Source organism: Gorilla gorilla, chromosome 7 (assembly GCF_029281585.2).
Source record: "Gorilla gorilla gorilla isolate KB3781 chromosome 7, NHGRI_mGorGor1-v2.1_pri, whole genome shotgun sequence".
NCBI classification, from domain to species: Eukaryota; Metazoa; Chordata; class Mammalia; order Primates; family Hominidae; genus Gorilla; species Gorilla gorilla.
Genome location: NC_073231.2, coordinates 128,138,446 through 128,164,322, shown reverse-complemented (window position 1 = coordinate 128,164,322; position 25,877 = coordinate 128,138,446).

The window sequence follows — 25,877 nt, the reverse complement described above, 5'->3', positions numbered from 1 at the left end:
AAGTCAATGGACTTTCAGAATAAGAATATGCTAAACAAACAGGAAGTAAGGAAGAAGATAAGTTAATGAAGGAATGGATGTGAGGAGAAGATTGTGGCGCCGTGAGTGGATGGGAATACAAGACTTCTCCAAGCTCAGTTCACATAAGCTAATGGCAGCATCAGACATTTCAGACCCACAAGCTGATACTCCTAAGATTGTCTTGTGCTGAGTGAGATGAGTTCAAGAACAGAATGGGACTGAATGATAGTGCTAAGGACATGAGAAGGCAGAGCAGGTCCGATGTCCTACTCCTGGTTATTTTCTTTCCAGTGAATTGGAGAGGTAGTCTGATCCATAAAATCTTTAATCTCTGGACTTGAGTTTTCTGATTTGACTTCTGAACTCACTGCTTCCCAGAGCCTCCTAGCTGTGTGCTTTTCTTCTCCAGTGTTAGCACCTCAAAAAGTCCCAAGGGACACCCACTGCCCATGATCTGAAAGGATGACAAAGCCAATGGTTGTCTTTGATGACTGTCATAGCTAATGCATATGCCTAAAGAAGGCTGTTTTTTGTGATTATATTTTTACTTTAAAAATTAAATTATAAAAATAATTCATGCTGATTGATAATTTTGAGACAATATCAAATTGTTTAATGTAAAAACATGAAAGTCTATCATTTCTTCTCTTTTGCTGTACTCTCCATTCGTTAAAAAATAGCTGCTTAATGTTTTATAAAATTTTGAATGGGAGGAATTACTTGGCCAGCCCCTGTTGTCAATAAATACATGTTCCTTCTCCCTATGGAAGGAGTCATTCTGACCCCAGATTCTGAGATAGCTTGAAATGTTTGATCTCAGATTTTGATAGATGATCTTTCTTTAAGTGGGTTAGATAAGGGATGTGTTATTTAGGGAAAATGTAGGCAATTATTTTGATGTTTCTCTCTTACATGATGCCAAGCATCTGGATATTTGAAGAGCTGGGAAAATGAACTTTACCTTAATAACTTTAACAAGGATTTCTCTTTAGCAGAATTTTTATGTCAGAGTTGCAATGAATCTAAATGTCTTGACATTTAAGCCACTGGAATAATTGGGCAAAGTTGCTGCATAGAAAAAAGAAGTCTACCTGAGATGAAAAAAACATGGAAGAGTAAATTTTTTAAACACATCAGTGATTGATGTCAAGTAGACAATGTCCCTGGATGGCATTTTTAATCTATCCCTAAGTAGGATGGGTTCAAGCGGCTTTTGCTGCAGCCCTGCCTAGAGGCAGAGGATTCCATTATCTGATAAGCTCCCCTGGGCTCTTTGTGGCTGGAAGTCCACTACATTTTCTTTGTTTTATCAAGTGTGCATTAGAGTAGACTCCTGCTTTGCTTCCCCATATCAAGTGCAAGAGTCATTTCTGGCTAAACAGCTCTTGATATTGAATTAGAAAAAAAAAAATCCTATCGTAAATCTATGTAAGTGCCTGAGTTGCCAAGTGATTGGGCACTGGGATTTTAAGGTTTTATTCCTGACATAAGGGAAATAAATTCCCCAAGTTACTTTCTATTGTCATTAGCACACATTTGACAGTTTTACTCTAATATATGACTTTTTTTCAGCACCCTCCACTCCATCTCTTCTGTTTTCTGTAATCTTCAAATGAAAGCATTTTATCTTTAGACAGTAACTAGTTTGTGAAAGTGGCAGGGGAATCTTGATTACTTAGTGAGTTGGTTAGGGCTAAAATCAACCCACCTACTTGTGATAGGTATGAGAGTATCTTGAACCATTTTTTCTGTATCTAGATGGGGATCATTCATCAGAACAAGATTGAAGTTCTCTCTGCAGAACAATGGGAGTTTGGGGCTTGGGTGAAAGAATATGTAAATCATGTGTAACTTTCCAGGACAGAGATACTGTGTAGTGGATTAGTAGAATACTGCAGAATAGCAAGGAGATTTCTTTTGCTTGTTGTTGTTGTTGTTTTTGTTGTTGTTTCTGTAGAACAAGATGTTTAAGGCAGAAAATAAAGACCAGTAAACATTCATCTGTATTGAATCAAGTAAGTGAAAATATAACTTGGCAGTGGGAATGACCCAGAAATTCTTTGAAGTTTTGTTATCCCTTGGGGCCTGGGACAGAACTACAGGGATTATAATGAATTTGTGCATTGAGATGCTCAATGTTGGGAACACTGAAGACATACATTTTTAAAATTCCTTGGGACTAGTGTCCCCAGCATTTCTGATAAAGCAGCTTCTTGGTGCTTCGGAGATAATATAACTCCATGAAATCACTGATCTTGCCATCTAACCATAATACTTGTATACATGCATCCACATGCACACAGATATACACATCCAACATACGCATTGTCAGAAATTAAATTTTACATTCATTTCTTTATTTTATAACTCTTTAAAATGTACTATCTAAGTCTAAAACATATTAGAATACTTGAAGATACTGTCTTTTGAAGCAGATAGACTGGTGTGTGGTTTGGCTCTGCCACATACTAGTGGAACTTGGGCAGGCTTCCTCACTTGCAAAATAGGAATAAGAATAACCTTCTAAATGAATTATTGTAAAAATGAAATTCAACAATGGGTGCAAATGGTATAGTATGGTACCTGTCATATAGTGATACTCAATATAGGTTGGCTTTTTAAAAATTACTTGTATAGTTTTCTTAAGCTCTTGCCATCTGAACTCTCCTATCTTATCTGTGAACTGAGAAAAATGACAAGTTAAAGAACAGCTATGTATATATAGAGGGTGACCACTGGACATTTGTCCAACTTTCCCCCTGTACTATATTTTATTTCTTAGTAATTTGCTGGATGTAGGTCTTGCCTGCACAAGCAGCTTAAAATAACGAGTTTTAAAGGAACTCACCGTATGTGTTCTTGTTGTTCTCTAAGGCACTTAACAGTCTTAGGCATATGGTAGATATCAAAAATTCTTCATTGATTGATGATGGATATGAATATGCCCCTCATATTTTTCCTTCTGTCCCACCATAGCTGCTAGTATCATCTCCACTTTTTGAATCGGACATTAATAAAGAAGATGAAGAACTTCTGTATGTTAGGGCATATAAGTGTGTTATCCATATCAAAATTGATCTATATAGTAAATAGTTGTTGCCACATACAAACTGTCCAAACATTAACTTAAAAAGTGAAAGTGCCTTCTGTCTATTTGATGCGAATTTATCATTTTAACTGCTTGTATTTTGCAACATGTAAACGACAGTAGCTGGTTTTCTATTGCGTATTAAGGGTTAGCACTCCAGGAAAAGGAAATCGATATATTTATTCAGGCGCTTTCATCTCTGATCTCTCACTTCTTGACTGCATTGGTCACCAGGGAGTGTGGGTCTTATGTCTTCCAGCTCGCAAGGAGTTAAGAGAGAATTAGATCATCCATTAATAATAAAAAGACAGCATAAAAAGAAAATAAATTTAACTTTGAGGGGAATCAGTTAAATTGATTGAAACTATTTTGCATGTGGATACAGTATGAATGGGATCCACTCTTTGGAAAACCTCAACTCTTCTGAGAATTTTGCCAAAAATGACCCATTAGCTCTCCTGCTATTACCCTGCTTAGGACTTGAGTGAGCATATTTACTTTGATTTCTAAACCAGTTCCAGATTTCTACCTCCTAAGGAACTTATGTTAATGAAATAATGTATCCTTAAATCTTTATATAGATTGTACAATGAAATAAGATTTAGCCATTTTACTTGGGCATCAAAGAACATAAATCACTTTTTTGGATTCCATCTTAACTATTCTCAGTTTCCAAAAGTAAAGACATATCACACAGAAGCTTCTGGTTTTTTGGAAGTGAAAAATATTAGTGTCACTTGGGGACTAGAGTTCACTGTGTAGTTCATGCTAGTTCTGTGGGAAACTTGTACTGTAAATTGAAAAGCAGTTTAAATATACTACCAATTTGGCTAAAAGGGAATTGTGATGATCATAGTGGCATTTGAAAAATAAAAATTAAGACGAGAATGTACTTCCTTATATAGAAAAAAGGGAAACTTCACATTGAGTTGACAGAAGACAGAGAAGTTGTCTATAGCTAATTCAACATCAGGTCACTATATTTGGGGTTAGATTTTGAGACAGTGTGTGGGTAACAGTCAGGGAAACTATATAACAAAAAGAAAGAGCCAAGGTTGGGGAAAGAGATAAAGATAAAGATATACTGAGATGTAGAAACAGACATAGAGAGAGGTGGTCACAGATAAACAGATGTAGAGACAGACTAAGAGATAATTATGTAGGTACTGAGAGGGACACAGAGGATGCATCGAGAGGGAAAGACTCCACGAAAAACATCATGGTCAGGAGATATCCTTTTTTTTCTTCTTTTTTTTTTCTTTCTTTCTTTCTTTTTTTTTTTTTTGAGATGGAGTCTCACTCTGTTGCCTAGGCTGGAGTGTAGTGGTGCAATCTCGGCCCACTGCAACCTCCACCTCCCAGGTTCAAGCGATTCTCTTGCCTCACCCTCCCGAGTAGCTGGGAATACAGCCGCCCGCCACCACACCAGGCTAATTTTTGTATTTTTAGTAGAGAAGCGGTTTCACTATGTTGACCAGGTCCTTTTTTCTGTGTGTGTGTGTGTGTGTGTGTGTGTGTGTGTGTGTGTGTGTGTGTGTGTGACAGAGTGAGACTGTCGCAAAAGCTCTGTCACCCAGGCTGGAGTGTAGTGGTGTGATCTCAGCTCACTGCAACCTTGACCTCCCGGGCTCAAGTGATTCTCCCATCTCAGCCTCCTGAGTAGCTGAGACCACAGGTGTGTGCCACCATGTTTGGCTACTTTTTGCATTTTTTTTTGCAGTGATGGGGCTTTGCCATGTTGCCCAGCCTAGTCTTGAACCCCTGCATTCCACCCACCTCAGCCTCCAGAGTGCTGGAATTACAGGCGTGAGCCACCACACCTGGCCAGGAAATTTTCACATTCCAAAAAACCATACAGTTCTTCAAGGTAGCAGCTTGGATATTTGGACATATATCTCCTTTTGAAAGATGCATACACACAACACACAACACACCTGCACACACACACATACACACTTCATCAAGGTGTATGTAAGTGGATTTTTAAAAACCTCATGAGATATGAGTTTTGAAGAGTGTGGGTATTGGTGAAGGACCCCATCCTGATGGGCTTTGTAATTTTGTGAGAAAGCATGTAAAAGTATTTGCAAATATTAGCTTCAAGATATGACAGATCTGTCATTACTGTGGGGCCTCCCTAGCCATGTGGAACTGTGAGTCCATTAAACCTCCTCCTTTATAAATTACCCAGTCTCAGGTATGTCTTTATTAGCAGTGTAAGAACAAACTAATACACAGGTCACGTCATGGCCTAACTTTCCAATCACATTGTCACTCATTTTCACTACATATGAATGAAGCTTTATTCAGGCTGCTGTAACTTTCAACAGTAATCACACACACAGCCACACATGTACACACACACACACTCACATATATAATGCTATATACATATATATGTATTTATGAACATATGACTATAATTACATATTTAAAATCACTGACTACTTTTGAGTATCCAGTAAAATGCAAGAGGGTAGGCAGAAGCTAGTGAGGAGGAGCTTATGCAGAATTCATGCTGTAAAGTGTTTTACTGTGCTCGCTAAATGTTGGCTACAGAATTAACAGCTTCTAGAAGTCCTTTCACCAAGGAAAATAATAATGAGTGAAAACTGCAGTTTTAAAACTGCCACTGCTGACTATGGAGAGGTACCACTCTCTAGACATATCTGCTGATGCCCAGGTCCTTGGACTTTACGTGTTCTCATTCTGTGTCCACCTGGGTGTGAAAGAATCTCAGCTGTGGAACTGGATGTGCAGAGCACCCACTTAAAATTCTGGTGTTTTGAATTCATTCAGCGACTGCAGCCATGCTAGATCAGCTGAGGTCTTCCTGGCCAGCCTCTGATGAATTGAAATTGGGCAGGAAAACCTATATTCCCCATTATGCCTTGCACATAAGGCTCTTTCTATTTCTCCCCTGACCTTAAGTGTCAAATTTATAGAGACTTCTGGGACTCAACAGGCCAGCCTCTCCTCTCACTATTTTCTCCCTCCATTGTTCTCCCCCGATGATTCCTACTATTATTTTAGGAGTCACAGTCTGGAACCCATGTATAGAGATACTGATGTGTGGAAGAACAGGTAGGAGATACACAATATTTGGATCCCTTAGAAAGCATCCCCCACACAGTGGAGAAGTGGTTGCCTAGTTCTCTGGATAGCAAAAACTCTGAATTTCGAACCAGGAGTTGAAGAGTAGAAGGTGGGAGAAAACATCTTTCTTCCTATTTTCAAGCAGATGTAGCATGTTGGCCCAAGTTTTGGAAAAGAAAGAGCAGAATCTAAGACAAGCATTCACCAGTTTATTTTCATAAGTGTTCTCAAGGAACTGCGAAGAATGCAACAGATCAGGAAGGAAAGCCACTCCAACTGTCTGCTATTGAATTGGTTACTGCAGTGGGCAACTGGAGCTCCACCCATCAGGAATCCTCTGAAGAACTGTGTGAAGTGTGCTTCAGAATTGTCTGCCTGAGATACAGCAAAGGATAAGACTTTCTCACCTGTGCCTGTCCCTCATTGCTCAAGGGTGTTTCCACGGAGTAACTTGCTCACTCATGCAGGTTTGCCAATGTGCGTGAATGGTTGTGTGGCTTCTTGCAGGCATCACTCACAGCAGCAGTAATGTCCTAATGGAATGCAAGAAATACTCAGTTTGGCGGTGGTAAGGTGCTGCCAGGTCACATTTGCCTGGGGTTGGTTGCCACAGTAATACTAAAGTAAGAAATGGGGAAAGAGATTGTGAGGTGGGGTATAAGAGGTGTCTAATATACATAGTAGGAGTGCAGGTCTATTTATATTTCACACTTACATGTCATCAATAGAAAGCTCCTCCATTCTAACTCCCTATAAGAACATGGAAAGAAACTGCATCAAAGGTTTTTCTTTTTTTTTTTTAGATGTATGGGTTGCTAATACATCTGGCTGTTGGAATTTATTTTGCAATAAGCGGAGTTTAATATCAAATATGTATAGAATAAAGAGATAAAATTTTAAAAATGAGTAGTAAGACCAAAAATTTAAAAGTAAAAATTGGTAAATAACTTATAGATGAAAAAAGAAATGTAATAACTTTAAATGATGAAAAATTAGCAAAAGTTATTCTAAGCATCACACATGAGTTTTCTGAGTTTTGGACCATGAGAATGTATTATTTTTCCTTAAGAGTTATTCACATTGAATAGATAGGCATTGTATTCCCCCAACAAATTTCTTCTTTCAAAGGACTAATAATGAGAATCTAACATAAGAAAATATAAGAAATGAGAGTGATTGAGAGAGTATGAAGATAAACAAAATGGATAGTTTAATAAAGAAATGTATGAGAAAGAACCAGAAAAAGCTTTACCACTGATAAACCTGAAGCAATGTGAGATGTTAAGTTCTACAATTGTTTACATATGTGATGAAAACTGAAAACAATGCAGGAATAGGGGAAAAACTCTGTACTGGGATATATGAGAAAATTAGAGGAAAAAAAAGTATTTCAAGGCAACAGTAGTGTATTTGCTTATGAAGGGGCTGTCTTGCCCTGGGCAATTACATTTCATATCATATCTTTGGCAAGAGTCAAAGATCTTCTTTCCTTTGACCCCTTATCTCATGCATTGCCTTTGAGGATATTAATAATTTTAATCATAACTAATATTCATTTAAAAACTTGCTCTGCACTCAGTATTCTGCAAGTCCTGTAGCTTGGGTTTCATTATTTAATTCTCACAAAGACCTTAGGAGGTGGGTTTATTATCTCTATTATTGCAGGCTGGTTCAATGAGGCTCTGAGGGGGGAATTAAATGGCCCAAGGTCAGAGCTAGTAAGTGCCAAGTTGGGAGTCAGCCCAGTTCTGACCTCAATGCCAGTGCTCTCCACCACTTTGTTCTCTGCTGGTAAACAGGAAAGGAGCAGTGTTGATCTAGAGAGAGCCCAGTGCTTGACTTTCACCAGCCCAGGTTCCTGAGGGGATAGGACCCTGGGCCTTACTGGTGATCTACGGTGACTTAATTTTCAAATTGGAATTTCATAGTCTTATTGCTGCTGCTTATGGCCACGGTGGTTTGAAAACAGCCCCAGGGCACATGGTTTGACAATGGCTATCTTCTGATTTGTGTATTTATTTGTATTAAAATGATTACAATCTTATAAAATTTAAAGAACATTTAACTTTCATTAGCACTTACTATTATCTAATAATAGAGTTATTAAAACTGATACAGTCACATAAAATCAGGTCCATGGCAGAAAAATCTGAATGCTTTCTGTGTACATATTCTATCTGTCACCTAGCTATCTGTCTGTCCAGCCATTTATCTATCCATCCATCCATCCATCCATCCTTCCATCCATCCATCCATCCGTCCATCCACCTCATCGTTATTATCATCAACAGGAGCAGCAACATCATGTGTCTATCTAGTTAATATGGTGAATGAGTGCCTGGGTGAGTGTATGGATGGGTAATGGAGTATACGTTATTTTTCTCAGGACACTGGTGCTATCAAATGAGTAAGAAGATCATAATAGGCCAGGCACGGTGGCTCACACCTGTAATCCCAGCACTTTGGGAGGCCGAGGCGGGCGGATCATGAGGTCAGGAGATCGGGACCATCCTGGCTAACACGGTGAAACCCCGTCTCTACTAAAAATACAAAAAATTAGCTGGGCGCGGTGGTGGGCACCTGTAGTCCCAGCTACTTGGGAGGCTGAGGCAGGAGAATGGCCTGAACGCGCGAGGCAGAGCTTGCAACGAGCGGAGATGGCGCCACTGCACTCCAGCCTGGGCGACAGAGCGAGACTCTGTCTCAAAAAAAAAAAAAAAGAAGATCATAACAAACATGGTATGTGTATTTTTATTCTAAATCTCTGACAACAGAGGTGGTTTGGAATGATAATGACCCTCATATGGAAGTGGTTACAGAAATGTGCTTTTCCACATTAGTCTTGGCTCTAGTTTCTCTCCAGCAAATACTGTGGTGATCATGCTGCTGAGAGAATAAACGAGCAATTTGGGGCAGAGTGTCTTTTGCCCCTGTTGATGAGACTCAACAAACAAATTCTGGTGTAACAAATGATTGTACCACGAGTGGGTGACAACCTAATGGATTGTAGTTATAACCACAGCCGGTTCTGCTGAAGCTTAATCCAAACTTTTTTTTCCTTGTGTTTCTGGGAAATTCAGGAAAAATAATGACTTTTGGATGGAATTGTCTTGTAAAGTCAAGCCAGCTAGATTTTTCTTGGTGTGGTATTCAAAGACACATCAGTTCTACACTAAAGAATGAAAGAAAGAAATGATAGTTAAATATTCACTACACTTCACACAACACAAAACACCAATAGTGGAGGTTGCATTCATCACCCACAGCAAAATTCCTTACCTCCTCCTTCACCATCTCTTATTCACATAGCAGCTGTCACCAGAGTCCTCTAGTCTCTGATCTCAAACTTCCCCATACATTCTTTCAACTTACCAATATATTCCTTTTTTCTCTCCTTTCATGCCTCCCCACTGAAATCCTACTCCAGGAAGTTACTCTCTGTTTTGTTTTTTCTATTATAGAATAACCCATAAACTTTTCTGTCATCCCTATTTTTACCACTTTCACAAAACAGCTTTCAAGATAGACACAGCCTCTCTCATCTTAATGATAGTGGAAGTGTGGGGTTGGGAAAATTGCAAACACTAATAATTTAATTTAAATATGTTCTTTATTTCTTATCACAAATACTTGAATAATTCCTCCCCCACCCACCATATCATTTTATTTCAACATAAATGTAAACTACCGAGGGGCTTTAAGGAAGGACATGATGAGGCATGTTGGATCCAATGTATATTCTGGCTGCTGTATGAAGATTAGACAGATTGGGAAAGGTTAGTGAGATTTAAGGCAGGGAAATTCTACAATAGCAAAATACCATAATAGTCCCTGGAATGAATAATAGTGGTCTGAAGTGTGGGTAAGGATTGCAAAAGGCAAGCTGACAGATTCAGGAAACAGAAAAGAAGTGGTATCAATAGGGCTTCATGACTGACTGGGTGTGGCAGGTGAGGAAGAAGAAGTTCTTGCTGACCTGGGAGAGAGAATCATGCAGGTAAATTACTTTCAGTGCTGCCTTGAACAGACTGAAACCCAGGAGACAAAGCATAATCTTTCTCTTCCCCTCGCCTAACCTCTGAAGATGCGATAAAATGGCTAAACCATCACCATGGGAACCTACTCAATTTAAGAAAAGGACCAAAGCTGTGTAGACAAAATTAGTTTCCTTGTTTCACTTATCTTGTTGATTTCAAAATGACCCAGCTCTTCTAAAAAGCATCTTGGAAGATAGGAATTACCAAGCATCATTCAATGAGAAGAGAGGTTATTAGAATTAGAAAACAAAAATATGGGACAGGCCATAAAGTCAGAGATCTCTGATTCTTTTTTGTCTCCTCTGGATACCTCTGTGTCTGTTTTACCTTCAGAAAAGAAAGGGGCTTTCTAAATCCCACATCACTGTTCTTCTCCTAGGCAAAGTTATTTGGAGAAGGGATGAGACAAAAGCTCCTTTCCTTCTCCAGCTTTCTTAATTGATGAGCCTTTCATGCCCCTTGGCAAGAACCTCCCCACACAAATCTCTAGAACTCTGCACTTAGTGGGCTAAGGGGCAAGATAGAGGCCAGAGTTCCTGTGTGAGCTAGCTGTTGTGTAGATGAACAAGTATAAGGACTGAATTCTTACATTTTAATTCTAGATTTGATACTTAATAGCTTTATTGCCCAAGTCAAACTTCTTTGCCTTTCTGAGCCTTTTTTCTCATTCTACAATGGTTGTTGTGAGGATTAAATGAGAGAGTATAAAATAAATGTATTCCATTAGTTGACAACACCAAGTGACCAGGAAATGTTATTTGAAATTCGTATGTAGCAGGGACCCTCTGTGCCCAAGGCTGAGCTATTGTTTGACTTACTCCCAAACTTAACTGTCTCCAAAACTTTCCTCTCTATTGGTACTGTGAGAATGGATCTGTCAGGGAGGGGGATTGGGGGTGGGTCTCTGAATTCCCATTTTTTTTGTTGATATTTCACTGATGGCCCCTTTAAACTTCCTACCAAGTTTTGCTAGAAATCCTTGAGATTTACAAGGGTCATCTTTCAGTGGAGGCAAGTTGAGTGGCCCGTAATAGAATATTGATTCTATTGGCAATGGGAGATTTGGGGAAGAGAGAGGGAGAGGTCATATGAAGATCTTCTCAAATAACTGTGATTACCAGGGAGTATTTGTCAGATGCTGCATTGAGTGTTTTTGAGACATTTTTTATTTAACTCATATAACAATTTGTGGTAGATGTTTTGACCCCAGTGGGATCAAGTCAGTCCCACAAGGTAACTAAGCCAGCTACAGCCAGAGCTGGAATTAGAACCCAAGTCTGTCCAGCTCCCAAGGCCATACATATTCAGTTCATTACATTCCCTGCATCTCATGTGAAATAGCCTATAGGCAGCTCATTCCTCCACTCATTATTAGATCCTTCACTCATTATTAGATTCACATTAGTGACAGTTGTGTATTTACTTGGCTTTTAATCAATGTCCAGAGATTCCTCTCCTCAATATATTAAGAAATAAGTGTATTTCTAGTCCTTCTTGGAGCCTTTCATGTTCTGTTTTTACTCTTTGTTTCTTCTAACATGGTGTTTATTTTTCTTCTTAATTGCATGTTTATTATTAGTCAATGACTTAATCCTCCTCTCTTCACACTCTTGTAATGGGAAAATACAGTTTTGAGATATTTATAATCTTCCTTTCCAGATTTGACCACCACTTCCTCTATACTCAACCTACCTGGCAACAACTTCATGCATTCTTGAAGCATAGAGTGTTTCTCTAAAGGACAAACAAATGGCAACAACAATGACAAAATCAAGATGAATTTTTGTCCACTTTGGTTTTATGCTCATCTACAACAGATGCTGTCCATTGGCTGTGAAAGATTTTTCCAGAAACTTCTGTCAATCCATTAATGTTTAATTCCTGCAAAGAAATATTGGTTCAGTCTGTTGACAGAATCTGAAAAAAAAAAAATCCTGCAAGTGAAACAGCCAAGGGCAAAGTCAATATCTGACAAGGCCAAGTAAAACTTCAGCGGCCAAGGCAAAAGCAAACAGCAATCAGCAACAAGAGTCCTTTCATTTGGACACTAATATTGGGCAAAGCAGCATAAAACGTAGGCAAACTCAAATACATTTAAGTAGAAGGCTCAAGGCTTCCTAAAATTTTCTTCCTGGTGGACACATTCTGTTCTAGGAAAAAAATTCTTTCTTTCTTTTCTTTCTTTCTTTCTTTCTTTCTTTTTTTTAAATTTAATTTTATTATTATTATACTTTAAGTTTTAGGGTACATGTGCACAATGTGCAGGTTAGTTACATATGTATACATGTGCCATGCTGGTGTGCTGCACCCATTAACTCATCATTTAGCATTAGGTATGTCTCCTAAAGCTATCCCTCCCCCCTCCCCCCACCCCACAACAGTCCCCAGAGTGTGATGTTCCCCTTCCTGTGTCCATGTGTTCTCATTGTTCAATTCCCACCTATGAGTGAGAATATGCGGTGTTTGGTTTTTTGTTCTTGCGATAGTTTACTGAGAATGATGATTTCCAATTTCATCTGTGTCCCTGCAAAGGACATGAACTCATCATTTTTTATGGCTGCATAGTATTCCATGGTGTATATGTGCCACATTTTCTTAATCCAGTCTATCATTGTTGGACATTTGGGTTGGTTCCAAGTATTTGCTATTGTGAATAGTGCCGCAATAAACATACGTGTGCATGTGTCTTTATAGCAGCATGATTTATAGTCCTTTGGGTATATACCCAGTAATGGGATGGCTGGGTCAAATGGTATTTCTAGTTCTAGATCCCTGAGGAATCGCCACACTGACTTCCACAAGGGTTGAACTAGTTTACAGTCCCACCAACAGCATAAAAGTGTTCCTATTTCTCCACATCCTCTCCAGCACCTGTTGTTTCCTGACTTTTTAATGATTGCCATTCTAACTGGTGTGAGATGATATCTCATTGTGGTTTTGATTTGCATTTCTCTGATGGCCAGTGATGGTGAGCATTTTTTCTGTGTTTTTTGGCTGCATAAATGTCTTCTTTTGAGAAGTGTCTGTTCACGTCCTTTGCCCACTTTTTGATGGGGTTGTTTGTTTTTTTCTTGTAAGTTTGTTTGAGTTCATTGTAGATTCTGGATATTAGCCCTTTGTCAGATGAGTAGGTTGCAAAAATTTTCTCCCATTTTGTAGGTTGCCTGTTCACTCTGATGGTAGTTTCTTTTGCTGTTCAGAAGCTCTTTATTTTAATTAGATCCCATTTGTCAATTTTGACTTTTGTTGCCATTGCTTTTGGTGTTTTAGACATGAAGTCCTTGCCCATGCCTATGTCCTGAATGGTAATGCCTAGGTTTTCTTCTAGGGCTTTTATGGTTTTAGGTCTGACATTTAAGTCTTTAATCCATCTTGAATTAATTTTTGTATAAGGTGTAAGGAAGGGATCCAGTTTCAGCTTTCTCCATATGGCTAGCCAGTTTTCCCAGCACCATTTATTAAATAGGGAATTCTTTCCCCATTGCTTGTTTTTGTCAGGTTTGTCAAAGATCAGATAGTTGTAGATATGCGGCATTATTTCTGAGGGTTCTGTTCTGTTCCATTGATCTATATCTCTGTTTTGGTACCAGTACCATGCTGTTTTGGTTACTGTAGCCTTGTAGTATAGTTTGAAGTCAGGTAGCGTGATGCCTCCAGCTTTGTTCTTTTGGCTTAGGATTGACTTGGCAATGCGGGCTCCTTTTTGGTTCCATATGAACTTGAAAGTAGTTTTTCCAATTCTGTGAAGAAAGTCATTGGTAGCTTTATGGAGATGGCATTGAATCTATAAATTACCTTGGGCAGTATGACCATTTTCATGATATTGATTCTTCCTACCCATTAGCATGGAATGTTCTTCCATTTGTTTTGATCCTCTTTTATTTCATTGAGCAGTGGTTTGTAGTTCTCCTTGAAGAGGTCCTTCACATCCCTTGTAAGTTGGATTGCTAGGTATTTTATTCTCTTTGAAGCAATTGTGAATGGAGGGTCCTGTCTATTAGAAGGAAAACTAACAAAAAGAAAGGACATCCACACCAAAAACCCATCTGTACATCACCATCATCAAAAACCAAAAGTAGATAAAACCACAAAGATGGGGAAAAAGCAGAGCAGAAAAACTGGAAACCCTAAAAAGCAGAGCACCTCTCCTCCTCCAAAGGAACGCAGCTCCTCACCAGCAATGGGACAAAGCTGGGCGGAGAATGACTTTGACAAATTGAGAGAAGAAGGCTTCAGATGATCAAACTACTCCGAGCTACAGGAGGAAATTCAAACCAAAGGCAAAGAAGTTGAAAACTTTGAAAAAAATTTAGGTGAATGTATAACTAGAATAACCAATACAGAGAAGTGCTTAAAGGAGCTGATGGAGCTGAAAGCCAAGGCTCGAGAACTACGTGAAGAATGCAGAAGCCTCAGGAGCCGATGCAATCAACTGGAAGAAAGGGTATCAGTGATGGAAGATGAAATGAATGAAATGAAGCGAGAAGGGAAGTTTAGAGAAAAAAGAATAAAAAGAAATGAGCAAAGCCTCCAAGAAATATGGGACTATGTGAAAAGACCAAATCTACGTCTGATTGGTGTACCTGAAAGTGACGGGGAGAATGGAATCAAGTTGGAAAACACTCTGCAGGATATTATCCAGGAGAACTTCCCCAATCTAGCAAGGCAGGCCAACATTCAGATTCAGGAAATACAGAGAACGCCACAAAGATACTCCTTGAGAAGAGCAACTCCAAGACACATAATTGTCAGATTCACCAAAGTTTAAACGAAGGAAAAAATGTTAAGGGCAGCCAGAGAGAAAGGTCGGGTTACCCACAAAGGGAAGCCCATCATACTAACAGCGGATCTCTAGGCAGAAACTCTACAAGCCAGAAGAGAGTGGGGGCCAATATTCAACATTCTTAAAGAAAAGAATTTTCAACCCAGAATTTCATATCCAGCCAAATTAAGCTTCATAAGTGAAGGAGAAATAAAATACTTTACAGACAAGCAAATGCTGAGAGATTTTGTCACCACCAGGCCTGCCCTAAAAGAGCTCCTGAAGGAAGCGCTAAACATGGAAAGGAACAACCGGTACCAGCCACTGCAAAATCATGCCAAATTGTAAAGACCATCGAGGCTAGGAAGAAACTGCATCAACAAATGAGCAAAATAACCAGCTACATCATAATGACAGGATCAAATTCACACATAACAATATTAACTTTAAATGTAAATGGACTAAATGCTCCAATGAAAAGACACAGACTGGCAAATTGGATAAAGAGTCAAGACCCATTAGTGTGCTGTATTCAGGAAACACATCTCACGTGCAGAGACACACATAGGCTCAAAATAAAAGGATGGAGGAAGATCTACCAAGCAAATGGAAAACAAGAAAAGGCAGGGGTTGCAATCCTAGTCTCTGATAAAATAGACTTTAAACCAACAAAGATCAAAAGAGAAAAGGCCATTACATAATGGTAAAGGGATCAATTCAACAAGAAGAGCTAACTATCCTAAATATATATGCACCCAATACAGGAGCACCCAGATTCATAAAGCGAGTCCTGAGTGACCTACAAAGAGACTTAGACTCCCACACAATAATAATGGGAGACTTTAACACCCCACTGTCAACATTAGACAGATCGACGAGACAGAAAGTTAACAAGGATACCCAGGAATTGAACTCAGCTCTGCACCAAGCAGACCTAATAGACATCTACAGAACTCTCCACCCCAAATCAACAGAATATACATTTTTTTCAGCACCACAGCACACCTATTTTCTTTCTTTCCTTCCTTCCTTCCTTCCTTCTTTCTTTCTTTCTTTCTTTCTTTCTTTCTTTCTCCTTCCTTCCTTTCTTCCTTTTCTTTTCTTTTCTCTTTCCCCTGTCTTCCATTCCCTTTCTTTATCCCCTTCCCTTTTTCCCTTCCCTTTCTTTATCCCCTTCCCTTCTTCCCTTCACTTCTTACCTTCCCTTTCCTTCCCTTTCCTTTCCTTCCTTCTTTCTTCCATTCTTCCCTTTCTTCTTTTCTTTTCTCCTTCCTTCCTGAAATGGCTTGTTGATGTCACTAGCGTGATCACTTATCTAGAGCTTAGAATTTGTGCCTCCGGAGGAATTTGGGAGTTACTCAAATCTCCATAAGCACACAAAAGATGGTGAACCCTTCTAAGCCCCTTTCTTTTGGATGTCACATCACACAGGGCTCACCTGCATCTTAGCACCCTATGCACTTTGTCATTATCTGTGTTTCTTTCAGTGCACTAGGATTCCTCCTGTTCCAGTAAACTGAGTGTGTTCATCTGTGTATGCTCAGCACAGTATAGGCAATAAGCACTCAATGCTTTTGTAGAATTTAAATGCGTGCTTTATTTTGTGTTTGTTGTGAGAAAAAAATTAAATATTTGTACATTCAATATGGACAGCCATCTGAAGTTGGTGCTCCATGGATAATAATCTTTTCTATACAAGCTCTTTGTAGTTCTTAACTTGTTAGTCAGGTGCCTTTACAGGTTGATATGGTTTGACTGTATCCCCACCCAATCTCATCTTGAATTGTAGCTCCCATAATTCCCATGTGTCATGGGAGGGCCCTGGTGGGAGGTGATTGAATCATGGGGTGGGTCTTTCCCATACTATTCTTATGATAGTGAATAAGTCTCATGAGATCTGATGGTTTTACAAAGGAGAGTTCCCTTACACAAGTTCTCTTGCTTGCCACCATGTAAGATGTGACTTTGCTCCTCATTCACCATCAGCCATGACTCTGAGACCTCCCCAGCCATGTAGAACTGTGTGTCAATTAAACCTCTTTCCTTTATAAATTACCTAGTCTTTGGTATGTCTTTATTGGCAGCATGAGAACAGACTAATACAGTAAATTGTTACCAGTAGAGTAGGGTGCTGTTGTAAAGATACCCAAAAATGTGGAAGCGACTTTGGAAGTGGGTAACAGGCAGAGATTGGAATGGTTTGGAGGACTCAGAAGAGAGAAGATATGGGAAAGTTTGGAAATTCCTAGAGACTTATTGAATGGCTTTGACCAAAATGCTGATAGTGATATGAACAATAAAGTGCCGGGTGAGGTGATCTCAGGTGGAGATGAGGAACTTGTTGGGAACTGGAGTAAAAGTCACTCTTGCTATGCAAAGAGACATTTTGCCCCTGCCCTAGAGATCTGTGAATCTTTGAACTTGAGAGAGATGATTTCAGGTATCTAGCAGAATAAATTTAGAAGAAATTTCTAAGCAACAAAATAATTCAAGAGGAAGCAGAGCATAAAAGTTTGAAAAATCTGCAGCCTGATAATGCAGTAGAAAAGAAAAATCCATTTTCTGGGTAGAAGTTCAAGCCTGCTTAGAAATTTGCATAAGTAATGAAGAGCTAAATGCTAATTGCCAAGGCAATGGGGAAAACATCTCCAGGGCATCTAAGAGACTTTGGGGGCAGACCCTCCCATCAGAGGTCCAGAGACCTAGGAGGGAAAAATGGTTTTGTGGGCTGGGCCAAAGGCTCTGCTGCTATGTGCAGCCTAGGGACTTCGTGCCCTGCATCCCAGCCACTCCAGCCATGGCTAAAAGGGTCCAAGGTACATCTTAGGTCCTGGCTTCAGAGGGTGCAAGCCCCAAGCTTTGGCACCTTCCACATGGTATTGGGCCTGTGGGTGCTCTGAAGTCAAACATAGAGGTTTGGGAACCTCTGCCTAGATTTCAGAGTATGTATGTAAATGCCTGGATGTCGAGGCAGAGGTGTGCTGCAAGGGCAGGGCCTTCATGGAGAACCTCTGCTAGGGCAGTGCAAAAGGGAAATGTGGGGTCAGAGCCCCCACACAGAGTCCCCACTGGGGCACTGCCTAGTGGAGCTGTGAGGGCCACTGTCCTCCAGACCCCAAAATGGTAGATCCACTGACAGCTTGCACCATGCACCTAGAAAAGCCACACACACTCAATGGCAGTCTGTGAAAGCAGCCAGCAGGGGGGCTGTACCCTGCAAAGCCAGAGGAACAGAGCTGCCAGAGGCCATGAGAGCCTATCTCTTCAATCAGCATGACCTGGCTGTGAGACATGGAGTCAAAGGAGATGTTCTTAGAACTTTAAGGTTTAATGACTGCCCTGTTGGATTTCAGACTTGCATGGGGCCTATAGCCTTTTGTTTTGGCTAATTTCTCCCATTTGGAACAGGTATAATTACCCAGTGCCTGTACCCCCATTGTATCTAGGAAGGAACTAATTTGTTTTTTATTTTACAGGCTCATAGGCAGAAGGGACTTGCCTTGTCTTAGATGAGACTTTGGACTATGGACTTTTCAGTTAATGCTGAAATGAGTTGAGACTTTGGGGGACTGTGGGGAAGGCATGATTGGTTTTGAAATGTGAGGACATGAGATTTGGGAGGGGCGGGGGCAGAATAATATGTTTTGGCTGTGTCCCCACCCAAATCTCATCTTGAATTATAGCTCCCATAATTCCCACATGTCATGGGAGGGACCCAGCTGGGAGGTAACTGAATCATGGGGGCAGGTCTTTCCTGTGCTATTTTCATGATAGTGAATAAGTCTCATGATATCTGGTGGTTTTATAAAGGGGAGTTTCTCTACACAAGCTCTCTTGCCTGCTGCCATGTAAGATGTGACTTTGCTCCTCATTCACCTTCCGCCATGATTGTGGGGCCTCCCTAGCCATGTGGAACTGTGAGTCCATTAAACCTTCTCCTTTATAAATTACCCGGTCTCAGGTATGTCTTTATTAGCAGTGTAAGAATGAACTAATACACAGGTCAAGTCATGGCCTAACTTTCCTATCACATTGTCACTCATTTTCACTACATATGAATGAAGCTTTATTCAGGCTGCTGTAACTGTCAACAATAATCACACAGGCACAGCCATACACACACATGTATAACTATATATACATATATATTTATTTATGAACATATGATTATAATCATATATTTATATGTTTAAAATCACTGGCTGCTTTTGAGTATCCAATAAAATTTATTAACTACAAGGGCAAATGTGCACAAAAATTTGACAAAAAGAAATCAAACTCTCTGAAGCATAACATTAGAAACTTTAAGACTCTAGGAGCACCAAATTAAGAACCATTTTCTAAATTTATCTCAAGCACTATCTCCTGAAGAAAGCCTGCTTTGATTTCTCTAAGATCTAATATTTTAGAAAACAAAGGATTTAGAAACTCAAGTTTTCCTAGCAACTGCTAGAGATCTCTTTTATAACAGACCACAGGATATTATTATTATTTTTGTTGGAGATTTCACTACACTAGACTGAAACCCCTTAAGAGTAGGTAGTTAATAATCTTTCTTTCTATTCCTGATAATAACACAATTCCCACATTTGTGTGAGCATCAGTTGTCTCAGCAGCCTGGTCAAAAGCCTGAGCCCATATATACATGCTCCAATTATCTGGAAATCCTAATTTTTTTTTCTCAGGGCTTCATTTTTCCTCCTGTTTTTTTTTTTTTTTTTTTTTTGAGACGGACTCTTGCTCTGTCACCAGGCTGGAGTGCAGCGGTATAATCTCAGCTCACTGCAACCTCTGCCTCCCAGGTTCAAGTTATTCTCCTGCCTCAGCCTCCCAAGTAGCTGGGACTACAGATGCATGTCACCATGCCCATCTGATTTTTTTAATTTTTTTAAATTTTTGGTAGAGACGGGGCTTCACCATGTTGGCCAGGATGGTCTCGAACTCCTGACCTCAGGTGATCCACCTGCCTCGACCTCCCAAAGAACACCTTACTTAACCAGCTTAAATGTTCTGATACTCTCACTAAGTACCTTGTAGAGGCTTTTTCTATTCCATTGATTTTGTGAACATTGCTTTCACTGCTGCCAAAAGTTGTTATTATTCACGTCTAGTTAACATAGTCTGATTTTTTTGGTGATGGCAGAGATGCTCCACTGGTTTGATCCTTCTGTGGCCACAGTTATCCTTTGAGAAATACCTTCAATAGCCTCCCTTAGACTTATTCTTAGCCAATAGGTTTTCTATACTCAGACTATCAAGGGTACCACCACATGCTTAGTAATTCTTGCTACATCGTTTTTGAAGAAGGACTCTCAGACCCACCCAGATGCTGTACTAGAATAACAAATTTGAGCATAAATTCATAAAATAGATAACAAGGCCAGGGTTGGCTCTTTGTCAAGGCTAATGAAACTGTTAAGCCTCTGACTTGACTGAGATTGAATAAGAAAAGAGAAAATGCAAATAAGTAATATTAGAAATTAAGTAAGTGACATAACTCAAAACCAGATGGGGGAAGGGGGAGGGATAGCATTAGGAGATATACCTAATGCTAAATGACGAGTTAATGGGTGCAGCACACCAACATGGCACATGTATACATATGTAACAAACCTGCATGTTGTACACAGGTACCCTAAAACTTAAAGTATAATAACAATAAAATAAAAAAAGCAGATTTATGTCAGTTTATTTATAGTTAGCTAAAATGGTTAAATTCCTAGAAAAAAAATGAAATGATCAAAATTGGCTCAAGCAGAAGTTTGAAAGCCCGAATTGTCTAATTGCATTTAAATAAATTGAGTACCTAGTCAAAATTTTTCATACCAAGAAAACCACAAGGCCCAGAGATTTCTACAGGTAAGTCCTAACAAAACTTAAAAGTACAGATGATTTCAATCTTACACAGAAGCACACCCCAACTCAAAATTACTGACAGATGTGCTATGTCACATAGCGACTGTAATTGGTAGGATTCTTAGCATATTATGCAATTGGACCATTTTAAATATTCTTGTTAAATTTCCACTTGATACATAGCTCTTGAGAGCTCACTTTCTGAATATTCTAACTGATGATGATATAGATAGAAAAAAACTGTAAGTCTTGTCCTTAAGGAATTCACAATCTACTGAAATATCCAGGAAAGCAAATACACAATTATTAGTCATTATATTATAAAATTTTACCTATCCAGGGCACCTAAACTGTTCCCCCTAGATTGGAAAGAGGCCGTCAGGTTCGGGCTTCCCATAGGAAGTGACACCATTGTAGAGTCTTGAGTTGTGAGTAGGATTTAGGCAGACAAATAAGAGAAAAGATCATGTTAGTAATAAGGAACTCTAAGTGCCAAGGCTTAAGGATAAAATAGTTGATGATATTTAAACATTTTAAACATTATTTAGTATGTCAGTAATTCAGATCAAGGTAAGACAAGAGACTGAAAATTGTCACTATATTATCTAAGACCTTGTGTGATGCTCACACAGCTTGAATTTTCAACTTGGGGACACTAGGAAGCCATGCTCAAATCAAAAGAGGTCAAATGTGCCAATCAGAAGCTGAGTCGGGGACTATCTTCATGGTTATTTTTGTCTTCATATTTCCTCTTCTCTGTAGGTATGTGCTTGTCTTTGGGAGTTTGCCTTGCTCTGTATTTGCTTATTGATGGTTACTAACTCATGGTCAGAAGCTCTCAGAATTTTATTAAATGAGTCCAAATTCTGAATAAGTGCAGGATATTTTACTACAGCAACTCTGAAACATAATCATTAAATTAGTTTCAGTATTTTTGCCCTTACAAAATAGCTCACCCTTTGTTAGAGGTATCATGATTATAATTACTATTTATTAAGCACTTTGTACTTGCACTATGGTAATAGTCCTTCATTCTTTGTATAAATATGTTGTTAATTAACTTACTAAGTACAGAAAGATTTGTAGAGCAGCTACTATGTGCTAGGTATTATGCATACTAGGAGTAGAATGATGCGTAAAATCAACATACGTGTAAGACAGGTAATAATCAGATAAACAATCAAATTTTACAAATTTATTAAAATATAACCATGTATACACATATATGACTATACACACCTGTATATATGAATACACATATATGCATACATATATAAAATTATGAACCCAAACATTGCAGTACTACATAAATGATAATAAGATATGTGGTTGGTATAGTCAAGAAAGAAATTTCTGAGAAGGTGACATTGAAATAGCATTCCCTTCTTACAAAAGCTTATGGATAGGAATTAATGGCACCATTTTAAAAATGAATAAATTAAGGCTTAGAGAGATTATATAAATTGCCATGGTTCACGTTATTAAGTGATAGATCTGGGATTAATTCCAAATACTAGCTTGGCCACAGTGTTCATGATTTCTTAATACTGTTTAGTTTTTTTCCAAGATAAACTTATATGTACTTTCCTGAACCTTAATCTACTGCTCTTTTCTTATACACTTTGGAACAAATCAGTCCATATTTAATCTCAAATATTTGGAAAACATTGCTTCTTTTTGTCCTTGCTCTCCAAATTAGTAATAGCAACCCTCTTCCAAGTTATTAAAAATTGATATTTTGAGTTATTCCTGCATGCCAGGGTGTGCAGTGGTGAACAAAATAAACATGATCTTTGTCTTTATTAAAAATACAATCTAGAGACATAGTGTATGAGTTATCAATTGTCACTATAATTTTATGTAACAAGGCATACCAAAATGTAAAGACTTAAAACAATGATAATTTATTATTTCTTATTTGTTTCTTGGTGACTCAATTCTCTTTCACATGCCACATCCCTCTAGGCAGCCAGCTCAGGCTTATTCTCATGGAAGTCACAGTGTCCATGTAAGGATGTAAGGAAGTGGAAATGTGAACATGCTTTTCAAATCTGTTTGTGTTTATTGCTGTTCCATTGCCCAAAGCAAGTCCTATAGCCAAGACTGAAATCAGAGAGGAAGGGGACTATGAAGGTACAGATAAAGATCATGAATATAGAGAGAAGTCATTAATTGGGGCTACTAACACAATCAATTTACCACTGGAAATTTATGGTTTTCTGTGTGATGTACAAAGCATGGTTTATAGATTTTTTATAGGTCATTCAAACGGAACATAGTAGATTGATAAGATGAAATTATAAATATAGAAATATTTCAATATATGTTAGGCAATTATATTTGAATATATGGATATTCATCATTCTACCCAGTCAGTACAAAGTGAATGACAGTAATGATAATTTGATGATGATAATCTACTGGACATTCTCATTAAGAATGTCCATGCAAGGACCACGGAGTTGTTATTTAAAATAAAATGCAGATGAACCAAAGAAAAAATATAGTGATGGTGATTCCTTAGCTGCCTCTTTTTTAATATAGAGAGAACTTAAAAGCTGCTAAACATTCAATGGTCTCATATCAAATTATTATGTTATAATCTCACATCAAATTATGTTTGTATTGTGATCAAGATAACATTATAACATTGTGACCATTCAGCCTTTAACATTGGTCTTTTATTTATTTATTTTTTGGGGGGACAGAGTCTCGCTCTGTTGCTTAGGCTGGAGTGCAGTGGTATAATCTCGGGTCACTGCAGCCTCCGCCTCCTGGGTTCAAGCAATTTTTGTGCCCCAGCCTCCTAAGTAACTGAGACTACAGGTGCCTGCTGCCATGCCCAGCTAGCTTTTTGTATTTTTAGTAGAGACAGGTTTCCATCTTCTTATGTGGCCTGATTGTATGGAACAATGTAATTGAATAACAATGTAGTACTAATGCTGAATACATCCTGTTGTCCTAGTCCACAGATAAGCTGGAAAAAAATCATTAGCGCAGATTTGGCTGTTTACCGTTGTGATACGTTGATGTATACAATAATGTCTTTGCTTACTTTTATAACACACTGTATTCATTTGCTAAGGCTGCTGTAACAAAGTTCCACAAACTGAAGGGCTTTAACAATAGAAATTTATGTATTCACTGTTTTGGAGGCTAAAGTTTGAGATCAAGGTATTAGCAGCATTGGCATCTTCTGAGAACTGAGAAGAAGAGTCTGTTCCCTGCTGTTCACCTAGTTTCCAGTGGTTTGCTGGCAATCTTTGGCGATACTTGACTTGTAGAAATATCTTTGCATTCTTCTTCATATGGCATTCTTTCTGTATGTGTGTCTGTGTCCAAATTTCCCCTTTTAATAAATATACAAGTCATATTGGAGTATGAGCCAACCTAATGATCTCATCTTAATTAATTACATTTGCAATGCCCGTTTTTCAAATAAGGTCACATTCTAAGGTACTGGGAGTTAGAACTTTAACATGTGAATTTGGATTGATGGGCAAAATTCAACCCATGACACACACAGAGAAAATTCAAGCTCAAAGTTGAAGTTTTATTATTTTAGAAAAATTTCTTACTTACTGACAGTACAAGCTAATTTTGGTTATGATGTATATGTATAACCAAAGGACTAATATTTTGTTAGAGTAAGTTGTTCAAGCCAAAGTTGCTAATTAGTAGTTATTGCTGGGTGTTAATCTGTACCAAAACATTACCATAAAGGGGGATCCTAGAAAAAGGATGTTCTGTTGATAACATTCCTAAGTTGCATTAAATGCTATAAACCTCACCATAATGGCAAGTTTCTTTCTGGGTTTTGGAAAATCTTCCCTTTTTTTGTTCTTCCTCTGCCTCTGCAGTTTTTTTCACCACAATTACTTGTCTTCTGCCACTTCTCTTGACCTTCAGATTTGGGGCCTTCTTGAAATATGAAAAATTTAGGTAAGAATGACACTGGAGACCCAGCAATTACAAGGAGAATGAAAAACAATGGTATGTATTTTAAAGATGAGGATATTAAGATTCAAAGAGACTGCCCAGAATGAATTGTTAGGAAATAGCAGGGCTTAAAAATACAGACTCACCTGAGGAGTAGATTTCTGTCGAGAATTAGATATTCGACACTGATATGGTTTGGCTGTGTCCCCACCCAAATCTCATCTTGAATTGTAGCTCTCCTAATTCTCACATGTTGTGGGAGGGACCCACTGGGAGGTAATTTGAATCATAGGGGTGGGTCTCTCCCATGCTGTTCTCATGATAGTGAATAAGTCTCATGAAATCTGATGGTTTTATATAGGGGAGTTCCCCTGCACAGGCTGTCTTGCCTGCCACCATGTAAGATGTCCCTTTGCTCTTCCTTCATCTTCCACCATGATTGTGAGGCCTCCCCAGCCATGTGGAACAACTAAACCTCTTTCCTTTAGAAATTATCCAGTGTCAGGTATGTCTTTATTAGCAGCATGAGAACAAACTAATACAGACACAGATTAAAAATATAACTTAATGTCACGTATGACATTCCTGGTTCTTCTTCCTCCTGTAACTCCCAACTTTCTAAAAAACGTTTCTCTAGTTTAATGGGGGAAAACAGCAAGCCTTGAGTTCACACGGGGACATAGAAGAAGGGCATTATTTTCTTTCCTAATGGCATAACCAAAAGAGGATGGTCAGGCAAGGCGTCTCTCAGACTAAACAGAAATTGTGCAGCCTTCGTTGGCAGACGAGTGACACACATGATTTGTGTATATGACAGCAGGAGAAGAGAAGTTCCTTTTGGGAACAATTCTTGATTGGTGGATGAAAATGGATGTGAAACATAACCTCCTCTTGACTTAGAAAAATGACAACAAATAATGGAGAGTCAGCATCCAAGGTCTTTGAACAGACCATGACTTTAAACTCTAGATGAAATATATATATTCCTATCACATCTTATCTAAATGGTTTCAGGTTGAATTAAAATTTATTGCAACTCCTCTCTTTGCTTTTATTCTAAGTGCTTTTCTGCATACTA